General features: G+C 37.3%; 1 protein-coding gene and 1 non-coding gene across 4 annotated transcripts in view; both read left to right on the top strand.

Moving 5' to 3' along the window:
* Window positions 1-18,407, top strand: part of EXOC6B (exocyst complex component 6B) — a 620,807-nt gene that overhangs the window by 32,916 nt on the left and 569,484 nt on the right. The gene's annotated exons all lie outside the window — the stretch shown is intronic.
* Window positions 3,278-3,413, top strand: LOC131808773 (U4 spliceosomal RNA). Its single transcript, XR_009344961.1, has one exon. It is a non-coding gene; the product is annotated as a U4 spliceosomal RNA (small nuclear RNA).

Genomic DNA, 18,407 nt, shown 5'->3' with positions numbered 1-18,407 from the left:
TTAAAAGGGTGAGATTAAGATATTGATAGTAAAGATGCTGTTTTTCTTTCTGTATCTCAGTAGAAACAGTCGTTCTTCGCTGGCTTTGTTACTTAAGCATCATTTTCTACAGAGAAAAGGAGATTCTTAACTTGAGGTGTATACCTGAACGGAACTTTTATACCTATCACAGACCAAATGCTTGTTTTGATAGTTTGTTCTTGAATGTTTCAATGCACTTTACGTTTATTAGTTTCTGAAAAACTAAAGTTACTTGTAATCACCATAGCGTAGAATGAGAAGGAAGAAGATATTATTTGTTCCTTTAGGTAGTTGGTAAAAATCTATTTAACATCATTGATAGAGCATATATTACTTTGACTTCAGATCCAGTTCTATTTAGAACCATAGAATTTATAAAAGGTAGTGGAAATAATGTTGTCTCATTTCTCTTGATTACATAGATTTTGGTATAGTGTAGCGGTTAAGAGCCCAATCACAGACTCTGGAGTTAGATTACTTGGATTCTGGCTGTTATCTATTCACTGTGTGATCTTTGGTGAGTTACTTTCCCTTTCTGTGCCTTACTTTCCTCATCTGTAGAATGGGGCTAATGAGAGCATCTATCATACGAGGTTTTTGTGAGAAATGGTCTATCTTGTAGTCAATATTTTTACTGAATGTTTACTGTTATTACTACTATTCATTCACTATTGTAAAATTAACTTCCAAGTAATATAAGAAAGAAAATTTAAATTAAATTAGAACTTAACAACTTTATAATTCTCCTCTAAATCTACTATCAGGTATTTTGATATTTTATGACAAGCAGAGTGGCATGTCTTTCTGGAGTTCTACTACTTGGGTTTGAATCCTGGCTTTATTAGTTACTAGCTAAGTCACCTTGGTTGAATTAGTTTAGATTTGCCTCTGGTCACTCATCATTTAAATGAGTGATAATAATAGTGCCTGTCCCATTAAAGTTGTTACAAAAATTAAATGGATTATTACATTATATAGTGTTTAGAAAAATGCCTGGGTGTTATGAGTGATCAATATAAACTATATATTTTATTCTTTACAGATACTTAAAAAATAAAATGATAAATTTTAGTTGGTTAAGTAAATTACTTAATAAAATATTTTCATATTCTTATTTTGGTTGTATTTATGATTTTTAAAAAAATTAATTTGAGAGAGAGAGTGTGGGGCTGGGGAGGGGCACAGGGAGAGGGATAGAAAGTCTCAAACAGACTCCATGCTGAGCATGAAGCCTGAAGTGGGGCTCGATCCTGTGACCATGAGATCATGACCTCAGCCGAAACCAAGAGTTGGATGTTCAGTCGACTGCACCACCCAGGTCCTAGCCGTATTCATAATTTTTAATGTCTGTGGAATATTCTATTATTTTGAGATACTGTGAACCCCAAACTATAGTTATCTTGCTTCTGTGTTAGAAATAAAGTGGGTTTTTTTTTCCTGCCTGTCCCATTTCTTCAGAAAGAAAAGTTTATTCTTTCCATACACATTTCCAAAAATGCAGTCTTTTGCATACATTTTGAAATTAAAATACAATATTTAACTTTAATTTAGAACACATTTCAAATGATACTGAACTTTAATCCAAATGACCACATAAAGTAATACCTGGCAATAAATCCATTGCTATTATTATCTCATATTACTGTCAGCTTTTTCCTGTTTACCCAGTTGCTTTTGTGTTACTGGCTGTTAGTGAACTTTGTAAGTCTACGTACACGATACAGATACTTGGATTCTGGCTGTTATCTATTCACTGTGTGATCTTTGGTGAGTTACTTTCCCTTTCTGTGCCTTACTTTCCTCATCTGTAGAATGGGTATGAGTATCATGGTGTTGCTTTGGCCAATGTTCTCTTTCTTTTGTGTTTCAATATTTAAAAGTAAAAGTATATGTGATGAGAACTGTTTAACATTTGCTGAAATACTGGGATTTGTTTTGGCTTATGGGACCCCCTGAGATGAAATATGTGAAAATGGCGAAGTGAAAAAATCTGAACTCATTGATCACTGTATACATGCTTCTTTTCTCCTTTAATGTTAAAACCTGCTTTGGTATATCATAAATGTGTGGTATTTAGATATTTAGCAGTTTGGAGCTCCAAGTAGTGTATTTTGATTGGTGATTATAGTATTTAGCATATTGCTATTTTAAGTCAACATGTTACAGATCTAAGTTTAATTTCTTAAAAAAATGTGTTTCATTTTCATATACTTTTTCTAATTCAAATTTGGGCAAGGTTAATATGAATTTATGAGAGCTTAAGAATTGTAAAAATCAGATATAATTATTTTTCTTTCCTCTCTAGAGTTACACAAAATGGATTTTCACCTTTTATGTCTGTCTCTTACAGCAAGTAAATGTTTGGGGTAGAAAACAGCTGAACTTACTTTACTGTTTCTAGAGATGTTCTTGTCCATTTAGCTGTTTGGTTTATAGACATTTCTTAAATATCCATGCTCTCAATTATATATAAAGGTAAAATTAGGAGAACATGATTTATTGGGAATTTCTTGGCAGTATACTCGGATTCTTAAATTGAAAAATCATGTTTGAGTAATTTCCCCATAATGTCAGATGCTTTTCTTTTCACAGAAAACAACTATTCACAAAATATTAGAAGTGGGAAGTGAAATTAGTTCTATCATTCTTTTTAGTGAATGGTTAGTCTTTTTTCTCTTGGGGTTGGGGATGGGGTGAAACAAAATTCTCCATAGACTGATAATTATTGAAGCTGTATGATAGGTATATGGTGGGAGGGTCAGTTAATCTAGCACTGAAATTAAATGAAATCTTGTTTTGGCAGGTATTTTGTTCCAGTTCAGTATTTCTAGAAAATATATAGGTCTAATTTTTTTTTTTTAAGATTTTATTTATTTATTTGACAGAGAGAGATCACAAGTAGGCAGAGAGGCAGGCAGAGAGAGAGAGAGAGAGAGAAGCAGGCTCCCTGCTGAGCATAGAGCCTGATGTGGGACTCGATCCCAGGATCCTGAGATCATGACCTGAGCCTAAGGCAGCGGCTTAACCCACTGAGCCACCCAGGCACCCTATAGGTCTAATTTTTAATTTTTTAATTTAATTTTAAAATTTTTAACATATAGGCAAATTTTTTTCTTTTTGATTTAACATTTGATTCAGTTTGTGTTTCAGTAAAATTAATATTCAGTTCTAGGTTAATTAAATACCGAAATGGGAAAATACATTACCAAAAGCCAACATAGAAATAATATATTACTTATAATTAAATATGTTTTCCAGCTTTGCGCAGTGGCAGTATCGTAGCCAATGAGGTTTATCCGAGGCACGATTATTGCTAATTGAAATATGTTTTCCTTTTTCTTTTTAAGACACAGAATATATTAAGATTTCTTCTAGTGTTTTCTAGGTAATACATTTTCCATTGTGGAAAATTTTAAAAGTAGTGAGACTAGTGTAATAACTCTCCACCGTCTACCTACCATCTATTTAGCTAATAAAGGAAGGGTGAAGGAGGTCTGACTTAATTTTGTTAGACTATACAAGTGTTAAGGGAGGTAATTCAGGCCATCAGCTTGAGGTCTTATTAGTTAATACATAATAAGTGGTAAAGGAACTGTTCAGAGACATTTAAAACTTAATAAAAGCCGGCATGAATTGTAGTATCCTTGAAGCTCATTTCAGACTCTGCATTTCATGTAAGAGAATAAACTGAGGCCCAGAGAGGTGAGATGAATTGCTTGAGATCACAAAATTTAGTTGGAGAGTTTACATTTAATCTAGATTCTCTAACCCACACCTCGTGACTTTTCTCCTTAACTTTGTTGCTTGTACTTTGTATGGCTTTGAGTTTATAATAATTTTTCCTGTATTGTGGTGCTATATTGGACTGACTGGAGTCCTTAAGTTTGTGTTTTTTTTACTTAGTCTTTTCCTTCTGATCCACTTTTAGCTTAGTCACTCCTCCTTTTCTAAAAGATCCAAGTTGTAGGCCATTTCATCCTTACCCTGCTTTTGTTTTCTTCTATGTAGAGACCTCTTATCTTTTTGTTAACCACCCCGCCCCCCACATTGGACTAAAAGATAGTCTTTATGTCTAGCTAGAGTATCTTCTTTTTCTGAGAAGTCAGTGAAAAAGGGACATTTCTGTTAGGACTGGGCAGAAGTATAGCAAGAAACATACTTTCTTTCTTTATTTATTTTAAAGATTTATTTATTTATTTGACAGACAGAGATCACAAGTAGGCAGAGGGCTCATTCCCAGGACCCTGCGATCATGACCTGAGCCGAAGGCAGAGGCTTTAACCCACTGAGCTGAAGGCAGAGGCTTTAACCCACTGAGCCACCCAGGTGCCCCTTAAATCTATTTTTAAGTAAGGAAGTATATCAGTTGTCTACAGCTGCTGTGATGAATTACCAGAAGTTTACTGGCTTATAACAACACAGATTTATTGGTATGTAGTTTTATAATTCAAAAGGCTGATATGAGTCTTACTGAGCTAAAATTGAGGTTTCAGTAGGACTGCGTTCCTTTCTGTACACTCTGGGGGAGTAGTCTGTTTCCTTGCCTTTCCCTGCTTTTGGAGGCCTTCTCCACTCCTTGGCTTGTGGCTTCCTTCCTCCATATTGAAAGCCAGCAGCGGAACATCTCTTTGACCTTGTTTCCATCCTCGTATCTTTTTCTCTTTTCACCCTCTCCCACTTTCAAAGCCCTTTATGATTACACTGGATCCGTCTTGGTAGTCCTTGTTACTTACCCTGTCTCACAGCTGATTAGCAACTTTATTTTATTTTTTATTTTATTTATTTATTTATTTTTTTAAAGATTTTATTTATTTATTTGACAGAGAAATCACAAGTAGATGGAGAGGCAGGCAGAGAGAGAGAGAGAGAGAGAAGCAGGCTCCCTGCTGAGCAGAGAGCCCGATGCGGGACTCTATCCCAGAACCCTGAGATCATGACCTGAGCCTAAGGCAGCGGCTTAACCCACTGAGCCACCCAGGTGCCCCTGATTAGCAACTTTAATTCCACTTTGCCATATAACTTAATAAATACATTGACAAGTTCTAGGGATTAGCACATGGGCATCTTGCCTGGGGGGAGGGGGTGGCGGCAGTGCAGGCATTATTCTACCCACTGCAGGAAAGAATGGTTTTTATGCCATTCTGCTGCTTAAAAACTTGGTTAAGTAACTCCTTACAAAAAGAGATTCTCGCTTTTTGGCAGTGGGGGCCCAGGACCAGAATTCAAATGTGATGAAATGTAGGATCAGTTTTACCAAAATAATGGTCACAAAGAAATTCTGTAATAGTTTTGGGAGGGCTTCTTCTTCTTCTTTTTTTAAATAAAGTTTTATTTATTTAAGAAATCTCAACACCCAGTGTGGGGCTTGAACTCACAACCCTGAGATCAAGAGTCGCTCGCTCCCTGACTGAGCCAGCCAGATGCCCCTTGGGAGGGCTTCTTAAAGCTAGCTTGTAAAGCTTTTTCAGTCTAGCCCTAGCCTAGCCTCTAGCTCTCTTCTTTCTCTGGCTCCGTCTCCTGACCCTAGTAATCTGGTTTTCTAACCCAGTGCTTCTCAAACCTGGCTGTACCACAGAAACCTCTGTGAAATGGTATATAAAATTACATGTTTAAGACTCTGCCCCTTTCCAGCCAGGGTGAGAACCACTGATGTAGCCACACTGGGCTGTCATTCCTGGAGAATTCCATCTCTCTCCTCCCCGCCCCTCCTTTCCACTATGTAAATTCCTAGTATTTTTTCAAGGTCCAGGTGAGATGGCATCTCTTCTGTGATGTTTCCCTGACTCAGTTCCTATTAGAACTTCCCTCTTCTTTTCTCTTTACATTTCACACTTCTTACATTTCTTTTATAACGATTAGCTCATAATGTTTAGATGTTCACATTCGTTTCTCGAACAGGTTATGAATTCCTTATTTCTAGTGCCTACTACAGTAAATGAGTCATGGTAGGTACTCAGTGTTTATTTTGATCGCTTATCAAATAGCAGTTACTTATGATTCTTGTACTTAGGATTAGGTCATAAACCGTCAGCACCTTCTCTAGGGAGTGAACATAAAAGAAATGTAAGAAGTGTGAAATGTAAAGAAATTTATAAAGTGGTAGGAACGGATTAAAGTGTTTTTATTAGTGGATTTTATGTGCATAAACTTTCCTTTCCAGTTTGTTGCTCCACATCTCACTAAAATGTCTGGGTGATATTCACCAAATTTCATGTGCATAAACTTTCCTTTCCAGTTTGTTGCTCCACATCTCACTAAAATGTCTGGGTGATATTCACCAAATTTCAAGATTATATTTAGGATTGTTTGACATTCACTTCACCTCTGGAGGGAGGTTCACCTCAAAGCTAGTTAGTTATCATTCTGGAGCAGCTGATGCTGACTTCGGTTAAGTGGTTCGTGTGCCTGCAGGTTTGGAGAGTTGTGTCATATATATATATATATATATATATATATATATATATATATATATATATAAAATGCCGTAGATAGAGGAACAATGGCTTCAAATATGGACTCCAAATGAAAAGTCAAAGGGCAGGTTATCTGTGTTTGATCAAAACTGTTCTGCTTCTAACAAGGACATCTCTGTATAGCTTGTGACACGGTTTCTTGATTGACATGATGGTTAATGAGTTTATTGAGCAGCATGGCAGTGGTTAGTGGAGGGGCAATTTGTTGCTCATAATTTGTATTTATCTGTGATCTGTAATGTCAAGGAACAGTCTTTACCAGTGGACACCTCTCTTTTGGAATGGGATTTCAGGCAGTACTTGCTGGCCATGGTTCCAGTGAGGGGATTGAGTTGGAGTTTTAGTTTCCCTGAGTATCCCCTTCATGTCCCTTTTATTAATACGTCTTATGTACTATCTACCAATATGCTCATGTAATATTTGTTATTCTAGGTACAAATTATTCTGGCATTTTCCTTTGTTTTTTAAAAGATTTTATTTATTTATTTATTTATTTGACAGACAGAGATCACAAGTAGGCAGAGAGGCAGGCAGGAGAGAGAGGAAGGGAAGCAGGCTCCCTGCTGAGCAGAGAGCCCGACTGGGGGCTCGATCCCAGGACCCTGAGACCATGACCTGAGCCAAAGGCAGAGGCTTAACCCACTGACCCACCCAGGCGACCTGGCATTTTCCTTTCTTATATACTTTATGCTTTCTGGTTCAAATCTTAAGCTTCCTAGTGCTGAGTTATCTTCCTTTAATGGTATTTTTTTTTGAAGCTCTCCCTAATCACTTCCTGTGACATCTCATTGTCCTGTTTGCAAGGGTTATCTTTCCAGCCATTTTCCACCTGAAAACCATACCCACTCGATAAGGCCCACTTTAGTAGTCTGTCATCTCTTTTTTCCTATCTCCTCCAGGTGGTGAAGTAGTTTATTTTCTTTGCTTTGAAAGAATGTTGCTTGTTTCTCTATTATAGAATTTATCACATTATTCTTGTCAATTTGCTTTCCTCTCAAGACTAAACATTTTACCTTCCTGTAAGTTTTTTTTCCTGTGAGTTTTATATTTAGAACCAGTGTGTTGTAATAATAATTTGGGATGAGTGGGGAGTAGGCCTTTATTTGGAAAAGTTACTATATTATAAATGCAACCCATTTTTAGGCAGATCAATTTTAGGAAAGAGTATATATATGGAAGTTATGGGGCTGAAATTGCATTTTTTTTTTTAAAAAATTTTATTTATTTATTTGACAGAGAGAGATCACAAGTAGGCAGAGAGGCAGGCGGAGAGAGAGGGGAAGCAGGCTCCCTGCTGAGCAGAGTCCAATGTGGGCCTTGATCCTAGGACCCTGAGATCATGACCAGAGCTGAAGGTAGAGGTTTAACCCACTGAGCCACCCAGGCACCCTGAAATTGGATTTTTGAGATACTACATGCCTACTTACCATTTGGAAAGTTTTGATGTACCCTTTGTGTAGGTATATGTCTTATCTGAAGATCACTGCCCTAAAGAAATTCTGGTGCATTCACATCAGGTTATCTGTAAAGAAAATGGGAACAGCACCAATGTACCTAAGAGATAAAACATGGAAACAATTCAGATGTCCAAAAACAATAGGGTTGATAAATAAATCACTGTTTGTTCATATGGTAGAATATTATACAATAATGAAAATGGATGTTAAATACACTGGCATTAAAAATAAAAAGTTAATAAAAAAGAGAAAATAGGTGAGCCATAGGTAAGATAGAGCAATGTGGATTCATCTCATTATTCATATGATACTGAAAGAAACAGGGCACAACAGAATATGGTTCTGTATTTCCTTTTTATAATATTCAAGAAGAGTCAAAACCAACCGTATTGTTTGTAGATGCATACATGTATGGTAAAATTTAAAGAAGAGTAAGGAAATGTTCCTCATAAACTGGGTTAATCGTGCCTTTGGGGAGAGGAATGAGGTAGTGATTGGGGACAGATACTGGCTTGGTAGGGCAAAAGCAGCACTGGTTTTGTTTAGCAGAATGATCCTAGGCCAATTATCTAACCTCTTAGCCTCACTGTCTTTGACTGTAAACTGAATGAAATAACCACCTTGTGAAAATTGTAGCAATTAAGTGACATAAACTTTATAAAGGAGTTAGCTTGGAGTTTGGCTAATTGTAAACAGGAAAAACCAAACGGTAATGTTTTCTTACTGTATTGTGTCTCTTACTGCACCTTGACAGATATTGTTGGCTTTTGGTAGTGAGAATAAAGTTCAAAAGAATTGGGTAAAGTAGAAATAAGAAGAAAATCCAGAAATAATGATAAAGACAAGGAAACTATTTGGATGTTACTGCTACTTTGTGTTATATGCCTTGCTAGTTGGGCATGCTATTGTATTTAATCTTCAAAATAACCCTGAGACCAGATTCAACTATAATAGGCAGAGTTAACCCAAGTGTCATTATCACCACCTTACAACAGGTCAGTTAGGTAAGTTTCTCAGCATTTTATGGCTAATAAGTGGTAGAGCTGGGCTTTAAATCAACATTTGTTTTCATTGTGCTGTTGCCAATGACATGAAAGTTATCATAAAATAGCTGTTCATCTATATTTCATTGTACAGGGAAATGCAGGAAATACATGTAAATACAGTCTACATGTAAATTCTTTTAGAAGTATTTAACTGAGTTATACCCTGAGAAAGTTCTAGTGAAGATCATTAGATTATATCCGTTTCCAGGGGAGGGACTCCCTTTTCCATGGCTGTGCAATGAAAACTAATTCTTAAACTAATTTAGTTTATGCCAGGCCTCTAGGATTAATTCTAATTTAACAGGATCTAATCTGAAAGGCTGAAGCAGGGATTTGGGGAAATTATGTGGAATCTAAATATCAATGAATGCAACATGACAGGCAGAAATTTACAGGGTTGATTGCTATGGTACATTGCATGTTGATTTATGATGTGTTCGCTGCCTTTGATGTTTACTGTGGTGAAGCCAGATTTGATAGTTTCAGTTAGATTTACAGTATGCTCTAAGGCTTAAAAAGATGACTTCATGAAGGATTGCTTATCCAAGTCTATCCTTTGGGTATTGAATCCTTCCCAGCTGTATTTATTTTCTCATTATTATTGTTTGTTAATAAACATTTTTATAGCTTTTGGTTTTAAGTTTATTTTCATTAGGCTTATTTTCAGTTCAGAAAGTATGGTTAGTATTGGTTTCAGTTTAAGCATAAGATAAAATTAAATGGTTTTTAAATACCACTCAGAGAGGCTGTAATGATACCAAGTTGTGTATTCTCAGCTCCAGATTGCTTGTTAGTGCTAATAGTAATCCTGCAGTCTGATTTGCTAGACTCCTGTTTTTCTACTGAGCCATTTTGGATTAAAATGGACCGCTTTTGTCTTGCCTCCTACATTGCTTAAGAAAGGAGATACGAACAGTTTGTTCACTATATTTAGCTTTAAAATTTTAGGAAGCCAGAGTAAGCTAAAAGCATAGCTTTTTGTGGGATGGCTTTAGGTTCCAAAAAGTATTTGAGTGACCTTTTAATAAGTTAATTACTGGGGCGCCTGGGTGGCTCAGTGGGTTAAGCCGCTGCCTTCGGCTCAGGTCATAATCTCAGGGTCCTGGGATCGAGTCCCGCGTCGGGCTCTCTGCTCAGCAGGGAGCCTGCTTCCCCTTCTCTCTCTGCCTGCCTCTCTGCCTACTTGTGATCTCTGTCTGTCAAATAAATAAATAAATAAAAATCTAAAAAAAAAAAAAGTTAATTACTGAGCTTTTAAAAAACGTTCCTATTTCTTTTTGGAAGATTTTATTTATTTATTTGACAGAGAGAGAGAGAACACAAGCAGGGGGAGGGGGAGAGGGAGAAGCAGGCTTCCTGCTGAGTAGGCAGCCCAATGCGGGGATTGATCCCAGGAAGGCAGACACTTAAGGACTGAGCCACCAGGCGCCCCAAAAGTTCCTATTTTTATATTATTATTTTTTATTTCTCTTGTTATTTTATATAGTATGTAATTGTTTATAGTTTATGTTATTATATTTGTACTATAAGTTACACATATTTTGTGTAATTATACTTTATATTGTTATTAACATTTGTACATATTAGAAAACATATTGTAGATTAGGTCTCCCTGCAGTTGAAATATTGATGGGATATTAAATATACAGTTTTTCCCTTATTTCTATTTAGGTGAAAAAAAAAAACCCTCTTTTTGGGGTGCCTGGGTGGCTCAGCAGCTTGTCTTGGGCTCAGGTCATGATCCTGGAGTCCCGGGATCGAATCCCACATCGGGCTCCCTGCTCAGCAGGGAGTCTCCTTCTCCTGCTGACCTCTCTCCTCTCATGCTCTCTCTCTCTCTCAAATAAATGAATGAATAAAATCTTAAAAACAAAAAAAAACCCTCTTTTTTGCTACTTAGGTTGTAGAAACTTGCTACTTGCTGCTTTTATTTATCACACCATTCTGTTTTTCTTAGATTTATTTGATTGTACTCAGTATCTTCCTTCTTGTGTTTAAAAAAATTTTTTTTTAAAGATTTTATTTATTTATTTTATAGAGAGAGCTCACAAGTAGGCAGAGAGGCAGGCGGGGGTGGGGGGAAAGCAGGCTCCCCGCTGAGCAGAGAGCCCAATTCAGGGCTCGATCCCAGGACCCTGGGATCATGACCTGAGATGAAGGCACAGGCTTTAACCCATTGAGCCACCCAGGCGCCCCTTGGGTTTAAAATTTTAAAAATTTATCTCAGTAATGGTTTCTAATGCTCCCTTCAAGTAGAGGTATTATGCATTGTGACGGCTTTGGAATATACTCAACAGACCGATCCATTTTTTTCTTTTTTCTTTTCTTTTTTGAGATTTATTTTCCTTATTTTAGAGAGAGAGCACAGGGGGTAGGGGGAGAGGGAGAGGGAGAGTCTCGAGCAGATTATGCATTGAGTGCAGAGCCCAACACAAGCTTGATCTCATGACCCTGAGACCGTGACCTGACCTGAAACCAAGAATCAGACACTTAACCCACTGCACTACCCAGGTGCCTTCAGACCGATCCATTTCAAGTGACTGTGTTAGAGAGCAAGGGGATTATGGCTATTATTTACAGCTAACACCGTTTCTAGAGTAGCCCTGTGCCATTCCTCCGAGTGTGGCAGCCCTAGGGAGTCTGTGAACATCTAGGTAGATTGGTTTTAGACCTATTAAAATTTATAAAGAGAGGACACAATCAGACTTTGCTTTCTGTTAATTAATTGGTGTAAACAGTAATTATTTTTTCCTGGATTCTAGGAGTGTTAGTATATGATTATGTCAAATCTGTTGCCCAACTCTCTGCTGCCCCAACTTTTTCTTAAGCAAAATCTCCAATTTACAGCAAAGGGAAAGAACAACCCTTTATATTTAGTAATCAATTATTAACATTTGCCATATTTACTTTATATACATTTTCCCATTTGAGCGTCAAATTGGCTTTTATATGGTTGAAAGAAAATCAGGTTTGGTGTTATCAGTTAGTAGTTCTGATTTTCACATTCTGCCAACAAGTAAGACATTTTGATTTCTGAGTCATAAAGTGAAGCTGTTTTCTTGCTGATACTAATGTTAATGATCATTCAAACATTGAACATAAAATGACTCGTACCTTTTAGGAACTTGGGAGGCGTAGCTAAAATAAAGAAATAGGATGCTGATATTAATTCACAGCTAGCTCAGAAGATGTTGAATTGTGGTCAGGAACCCCAGTGGCTTCAAGTTGTGCCCCAGCAAGCTAATGACAGATACCCATCCTAGTCTCTCTCCCAGACTTTCCCATGATATAAAACCTGGCAGTGGGGATGATGTAGGGTGAGAAAGGTTGGAAAGAAACTAGCACTTATTGATTGGAGCTAGATGTATTATGTACGTTAGCTCGCGAAGTAATAATGTCATTATAGATACTAGTATCCCCATTTTATAGTCAAGAAGATTGAGGTTCAGATAAGTAAGAGTCTTGCCCAAAGTCACACAGTAGTAGTTAGTAGAGAAGAAGTATTTTTTAATTAAAACAAAAACAAAAACAAAACTCTGTTATTTTCAGGTCACTGTGATGACAGTACATCAGGTACTTTTTAAAAAAAGATACTTATATATGTATTTGAGAGAGTGAGTGAAAGAGGGAAAGAGAGAGTGCACAGAGTGGGAGGGGCAAGGGAGAGGGAGAAGCAGACCCACTTGTTGAGCAGGGAGGCTGATAGAGATCTCAGGATAATGAACTGAGCCAAAAGCAGATGCTTAACCGACTGAGCCACCCAGGTACTCACATCAGGTACATTTGACTTAGGGATCTCAGGTGAAAAATGGTTCTTTAATCGTTGGATAAATTATTTAAGTCTCACATGACTGGCAGTCTGGGTGGGACTTGTTAGTACTGCTTCTTAGAGGATAGTTGACGAAGAACTTTGTTCCTTTGGGATTTCAGGGGTTGATAATGCTAAGTGATAGTTAGGTTTTTGTTTTTACTCATCTTGGTAAAGAAACAGTGGAAAATTACAAGGTAAACCAGCCTAAATACAGCCGCATTTCACCACATCAGCATTCTCAGAAGGGATGTGCCAGCCGTGGCACCACACCCAGAATCAGCCAGTCACAGCTCATAAAAGAGCCTAAATCAGAATTTCAGTGGAGAGATTGTGACTCATCTCAGGATCCTGGAGAAAAAGCTCATATGAAGATCTAAGAAGGAAACTGAAGCAAAAAAAGGGATCATAATTTCCTCAGGATTCTGCCGGTAGTAACAGTAGAAATCTGGGGAAGTTTTTATGCTCTTGAAGGGTATATACTGTTAAAAGTCTCCATTTCTACAACATTGCCAGTTGAAGTGTTGATGTATGGTAGTTTGCTATGCTCACACAGCAGCTAAATGACTAGAATTCACATTCGACTTAATACCTGTATTTGGGGAAAAAAAAAAACCCTGTATTTGTACTAGATATTATTTTTGATAAGAGTGTTAACATTTATTGAGTACTTTGTAGTAAGCTCTAGCAGTTTTATACAGATTAATTCATATAATACAACCACTTTATGAGGTAAACGAGGAAACAAGCACAAGAGGTTGATTAATGCTGGGATCTTGACTAGGCAAGGGAACTGCAGTTTGAACCTAGGGAGTCTGAATCTAGTGTCTCCGTTCTCGACTGCTCCGTTCTATCAAAACCATTATGCTATATTAGGAAAATACTGCAAGGTAAGAATGATCTCATCCCTTTTATGAATTATTTTTTTAACATCATTCTTGAATAGGAAACAAGTGAATATCAAGTATTAGAAAACTCTCTTAATCATGTCTCTTTTATCCAGCTCAGATAGCTTGATAGGTCTTCCATTTAGTCTTTTGAATTTGTAGTGCTATGTCACAGAAATTAAACCAGTACTCTCTTTCTGTATCCTAACTGAAACCTTCTTGAAGTTTGTGTTGTAATTAAAAGTAAATTATAATTTTTAACTTTCCTTAAAACTGTATCTTACAGAAAATACGAAAAAAGAGAAACCTGAAGATTGAGGCATATAGGCTTTAAAAAAAAAGATTTATTTGAGAGAAAGGGAGAGTAAGAAAGAGAGCGAAAGGAGCAGAGGGAGAGGGACAAGCAGGTTCTCTGTGCTGACCGTGGAGCCTGATGCAAGGCTTGGTCTCAGGGCTGTGAGATTGTGACCTGAGCTGAAATCAAGAAGCAGACACCAGACTGAGCTACCCGGCACTCCGAGGCATATAGACTTTTTAAAGATCTTCCGAGGTGAATTCACAGTCAGAACTAGTTGAAAAGCTTACTTTCCAATAATATGTAATAAACTTATGGTTGTCAGATAGTTGTTCTGACTTAGAGTTCTTTATGAGGTTTCTTAGTGGACCAGATAGCTTCTCTAGTCTCTATGGCTGTGTTCTTTAAGTTTCTATAGTTCATAAGCCATAAAATATAGCATTTTAATAAAGACTTAACTCAGTGTTGATGCTATCTCCACTTCCAACTGTCATTGGCCTAATTCAGGCCCTATGTTTTACTTGGACAGTAATTTCCTTAATGGTGTCTCTGTTTCATTCCTTTCAATTTTTTCAACAACTGTACACTCAACAAGGTCTATTGTGTGTGAGTTGCTGTGTTGAGCACTAAGGGTGTTGGCAGTAAACAAGAACAGGCATGGTCTTGCCCTAGCAGAGTGTATAGTCTACTGGTCTGTTCATTTTCCATACCATTGCCATAAGCTTTTTCTAAAATCCACATCACATCTTTGCCTACTCTAGGCTCTTCATAGTCAAGTTGTGGCATTCCAAGGACTTTTCCAATGAAGCCATCTCTGATTTCTCCTTAGAAACAGAAATAATAATTTTTTTAATCCTGGTTTCCCTAATACTTTATAAAAATCTTCATCAGAGTATTCATGATGCTGTATTATAGTTGCTTGTATAGCTATTTATATCTGATAGTTTGCAAGTTCCTTAAAATTAGGGATAATAGTTCCTTGATTATTATTTTATCTTCAGTCTTACACAGAGTCTGGATTTTAAGTGCTCCATAAATGATTGGAGTATGGTATAATCTTAGTACGTGCTGTCATATTGTGTATGTTATGTTTTGTTTCCCCACCTGCTAGGTTATAAGCTGTCATAGAATCTTCTGACATCTAGGTTGGTGCAGAGGACATAATATATCCTTAGATGAATATTTACTCATTATTATTATTCTTTCAGTATCTTCTGAATGCTAGCTCCGTTACTTAGAAAAAAATATTTCTTCGTCTGTTGCTTTGCAGAATGTCTTACTTTATTTAAAGAAAAAAATTCAAATATTTAAAGGGTCTTATTTAATTTCATGCCTATTCTAAACAACTATTTATCCTATTGGTATGGTGATTGGTAATATGGATCTTGCTTCTGTTGGCCTACTAGAATATTTACAGCTAAATTTGTGGCTCTCTTTCAAAGAAGATATGATTTCTTGATACATGCATCTTATGTGACCTCTTCACTTATGGTCTTAAGTTGCTGTCTTTTGTACTGATAGCTCTCCTATATTTATTTAAGGGTTACATCATTTGTTACAAACGATGAACCCCACATCTGGCTCCATGCTCAGCATGGAGTCGGCTTGAGATTCTCTCTCTCTCTCTCTCCCTTTGCCCCTCCCACTTGTTCTCTCTCTTGAATAAATAAATAAATCTGAAAAAAAAAATCCTAAAATTGGCAAATGACAGATGGAGAAACCAGCAGCGCTTCCACTGAACCCCTTCTTAAGGCACAGTGCTGAGTTCTATGGAATACACAGAGATAAATAACACAGAATGACTGTCCTAAGGCAATTGAATTTGCTAATATAGAAAACACTCAAGAAGGTTAGACAGGAGGGCTTCAGGAGCTGATAAGACACATAGACTTGGGAGACTCTGGGAATGCTTCTGGAAAAGGTGACATTTGAACTGAATCTTGAGAGATGGCTAGGATTTGAATTTGTAGAGAAAGGAAGGATTGGGCATTCTAGTGGGCAGAAACTATAAATGTCTAAGAAAATATACTTTGTGATATTCATTAGGATTATCTACCCAGGGGTGCCTGGGTGGCTCAGTAGGTTAAAGCCTCTGCCTTTGGCACAGGTCATGATCCCAGAGTCCTGGGATCGAGCCCCGCATCGGGCTCTCTGCTCCTCGAGAAGCCTGCTTCCTCCTGTCTCTCTCTCTGCCTGCCTCTGATCCCTATCTGTTAAATAAATAAATAAAATCTTAAAAAAAAAAAAAGGATTATCTACCCAGTATTTCTTTCTCCTCCCAGGCATTTGTTATGATGACATGTCCTTGCCCCTTGGGTCTTAGGTGTGGCCATGTGAATTGCTTTGGCCAATGACATGTGAACTGAAGTAGCATGAGTCATTTCAAACTAGAGGTTTTAAAGAGTTCATGCATTCACTATCCTTTCTTCCTCTCCCGTAGTGACCTGCAGTCGTCTGATTGGCATGTGGGCCAAAGATGTCTGTTGCCTCTATTTGTAAATAAACTTTTATTGGAAAATAGACATAGTCATTTCTGTCTTTATTATTATTTTTGATTAAAGATTTTTGTTTTTTAATTTTTTTTTTTAAAGATTTTATTTATTTATTCGACAGAGAGAGATCACAAGCAGGCAGAGAGGAAGGCAGAGAGAGAGGAGGAAGCAGGCTCCCTGCTGAGCAGAGAGCCCGATGCGGGACTCGATCCCAGGACCCTGAGATCATGACCTGAGCCGAAGGCAGCGGCTTAACCCACTGAGCCACCCAGGCGCCCGTTTTTTAATTTGTTTTAAATTAAACTTCTTTTTTTAACATAATCTCTATAACCAGTGTGGGGCTCAAACTCACAACCCTGAGATCAACAGTCCTATGCTCTCCCAACTGAGCTAGCCAGGCATCCTGAAGGGTTTTTTAAAGTAATCTCTATACCTAATGTGGTGCTCAAATTCACAATCCAGAGTTCAGGAGTTGCATGTTCTACCACCAACTGGGCCAGTTTCCTCACCTGTGTAACTGTGTTATTTCTTATGTATTGTCTATTGCTGCTTTTGCATTATAACACCTAAGTTGAATAGTTGTGACAAAAACCATATGTCTCACAAAGCTGAAAATATTTTCTGTGGCCATTTACAGAAGAATTTTACTGACAACTGCTCTAGATATTGGCTGCTTTTAGAGTGAGGACATTGTGGAGTTCAGCCTCCTGTTGACCCCCAGTGGACATATGCCATCAGCAAGAAGTGAATTTTTGTTGTTTTAAGTCACTGGTATTTTGGGGTTATTTGTTATGGTAGCCGAATGCAGCCCATCCTGGCAATCAGACTGTTTATAGGAAAAGAAGTTCACAGAGAGGAGGAAACCTGATGGAGAGGAGTCTTCTGAAGAAACTGTGGATGGGAATGATCAGGTAATGTTGTGAAAGTACTAGACTGTTAGGCTCAGGTGTTTAGATTTTATTTAGAATCCTCAGTATAGAATCAGGTTTTGGGACTTCTTCAAGGGACAGAAGAATAGTGGGTAAGAACTTCCTGATAAAAAGATTAATCTGCCAGTAATTATAGAAGGGTTAGGAGCAGTAATTGAGTCAGGAATTTGATTTCTGTAAAAAAAAAAGCTAAAGTCTTTGAAGACCTGACTGACAGTAATTTGACTGGAGGCCTTTTTTTTTTTTTTTTTTTAAATTGAAAAAGTGGTAATGCCTCAGATTCTTGTCCTGTTTAATGCTTAGTAGCAACCTCTGATTTTTGGTGATTTCAGCAGTTACATAGGGGAGGAAATGTCATTGTCAAAGGAGTTCTGAGAGCTGAGGGCCAGTTCCTTCCTTCCTTCCTTCCTTCCTTCCTTCCTTCCTTCCTTCCTTCCTTCTTTCTTTGAGTTTCTCTTTTTTAAATAAAACACATACATCAAATGCTTCCATCATCTCAATGAAATTTGGTGTCAGATAGCCTAAAGTAGTTTAAAGTGAAAAGCAGACTTAGGTTTTACTCCATCTCCTGTTACTTAATCTGCTATGGATGTGCTGACAGAAACTTTTTGTCAGTTTGCCAATTAAGAGTATATAGCTGCTCCTTAAGGTTAAAATATAATATTTTACCGTGCTGAATCCTTCAGGTTTCCTAAAAGCAGCGTCATCCTGCATATGCTGTTCTGAAGATACACAGAAAAAAAAAAATAGAATGACAACAATAAATGCTGTAGAAACCCCCTGTATAATCAGGTTATTTTGTAAAGTGGTGGAAGAGCTTGTTCTTTTAATCTTGTTTTACTCTAGTGAAAGAAATGATTTTTCAACTTGTTTTCATTGTATTGTGGTAGGGGCATTTGGGAATCTTGAAAATTCAGCATATTGCGGGCATGTTTTTGTTGCTTTTTAAGCTGCTGATTATGTTTCTCTTGGAGTTTGTATTTTAATAATACAACATAT

The sequence above is a fragment of the Mustela lutreola genome, chromosome 9 (genome assembly GCF_030435805.1).
Source record: "Mustela lutreola isolate mMusLut2 chromosome 9, mMusLut2.pri, whole genome shotgun sequence".
Classification (NCBI taxonomy): domain Eukaryota; kingdom Metazoa; phylum Chordata; class Mammalia; order Carnivora; family Mustelidae; genus Mustela; species Mustela lutreola.
This window is presented reverse-complemented; position numbering and strand designations above follow the sequence as displayed.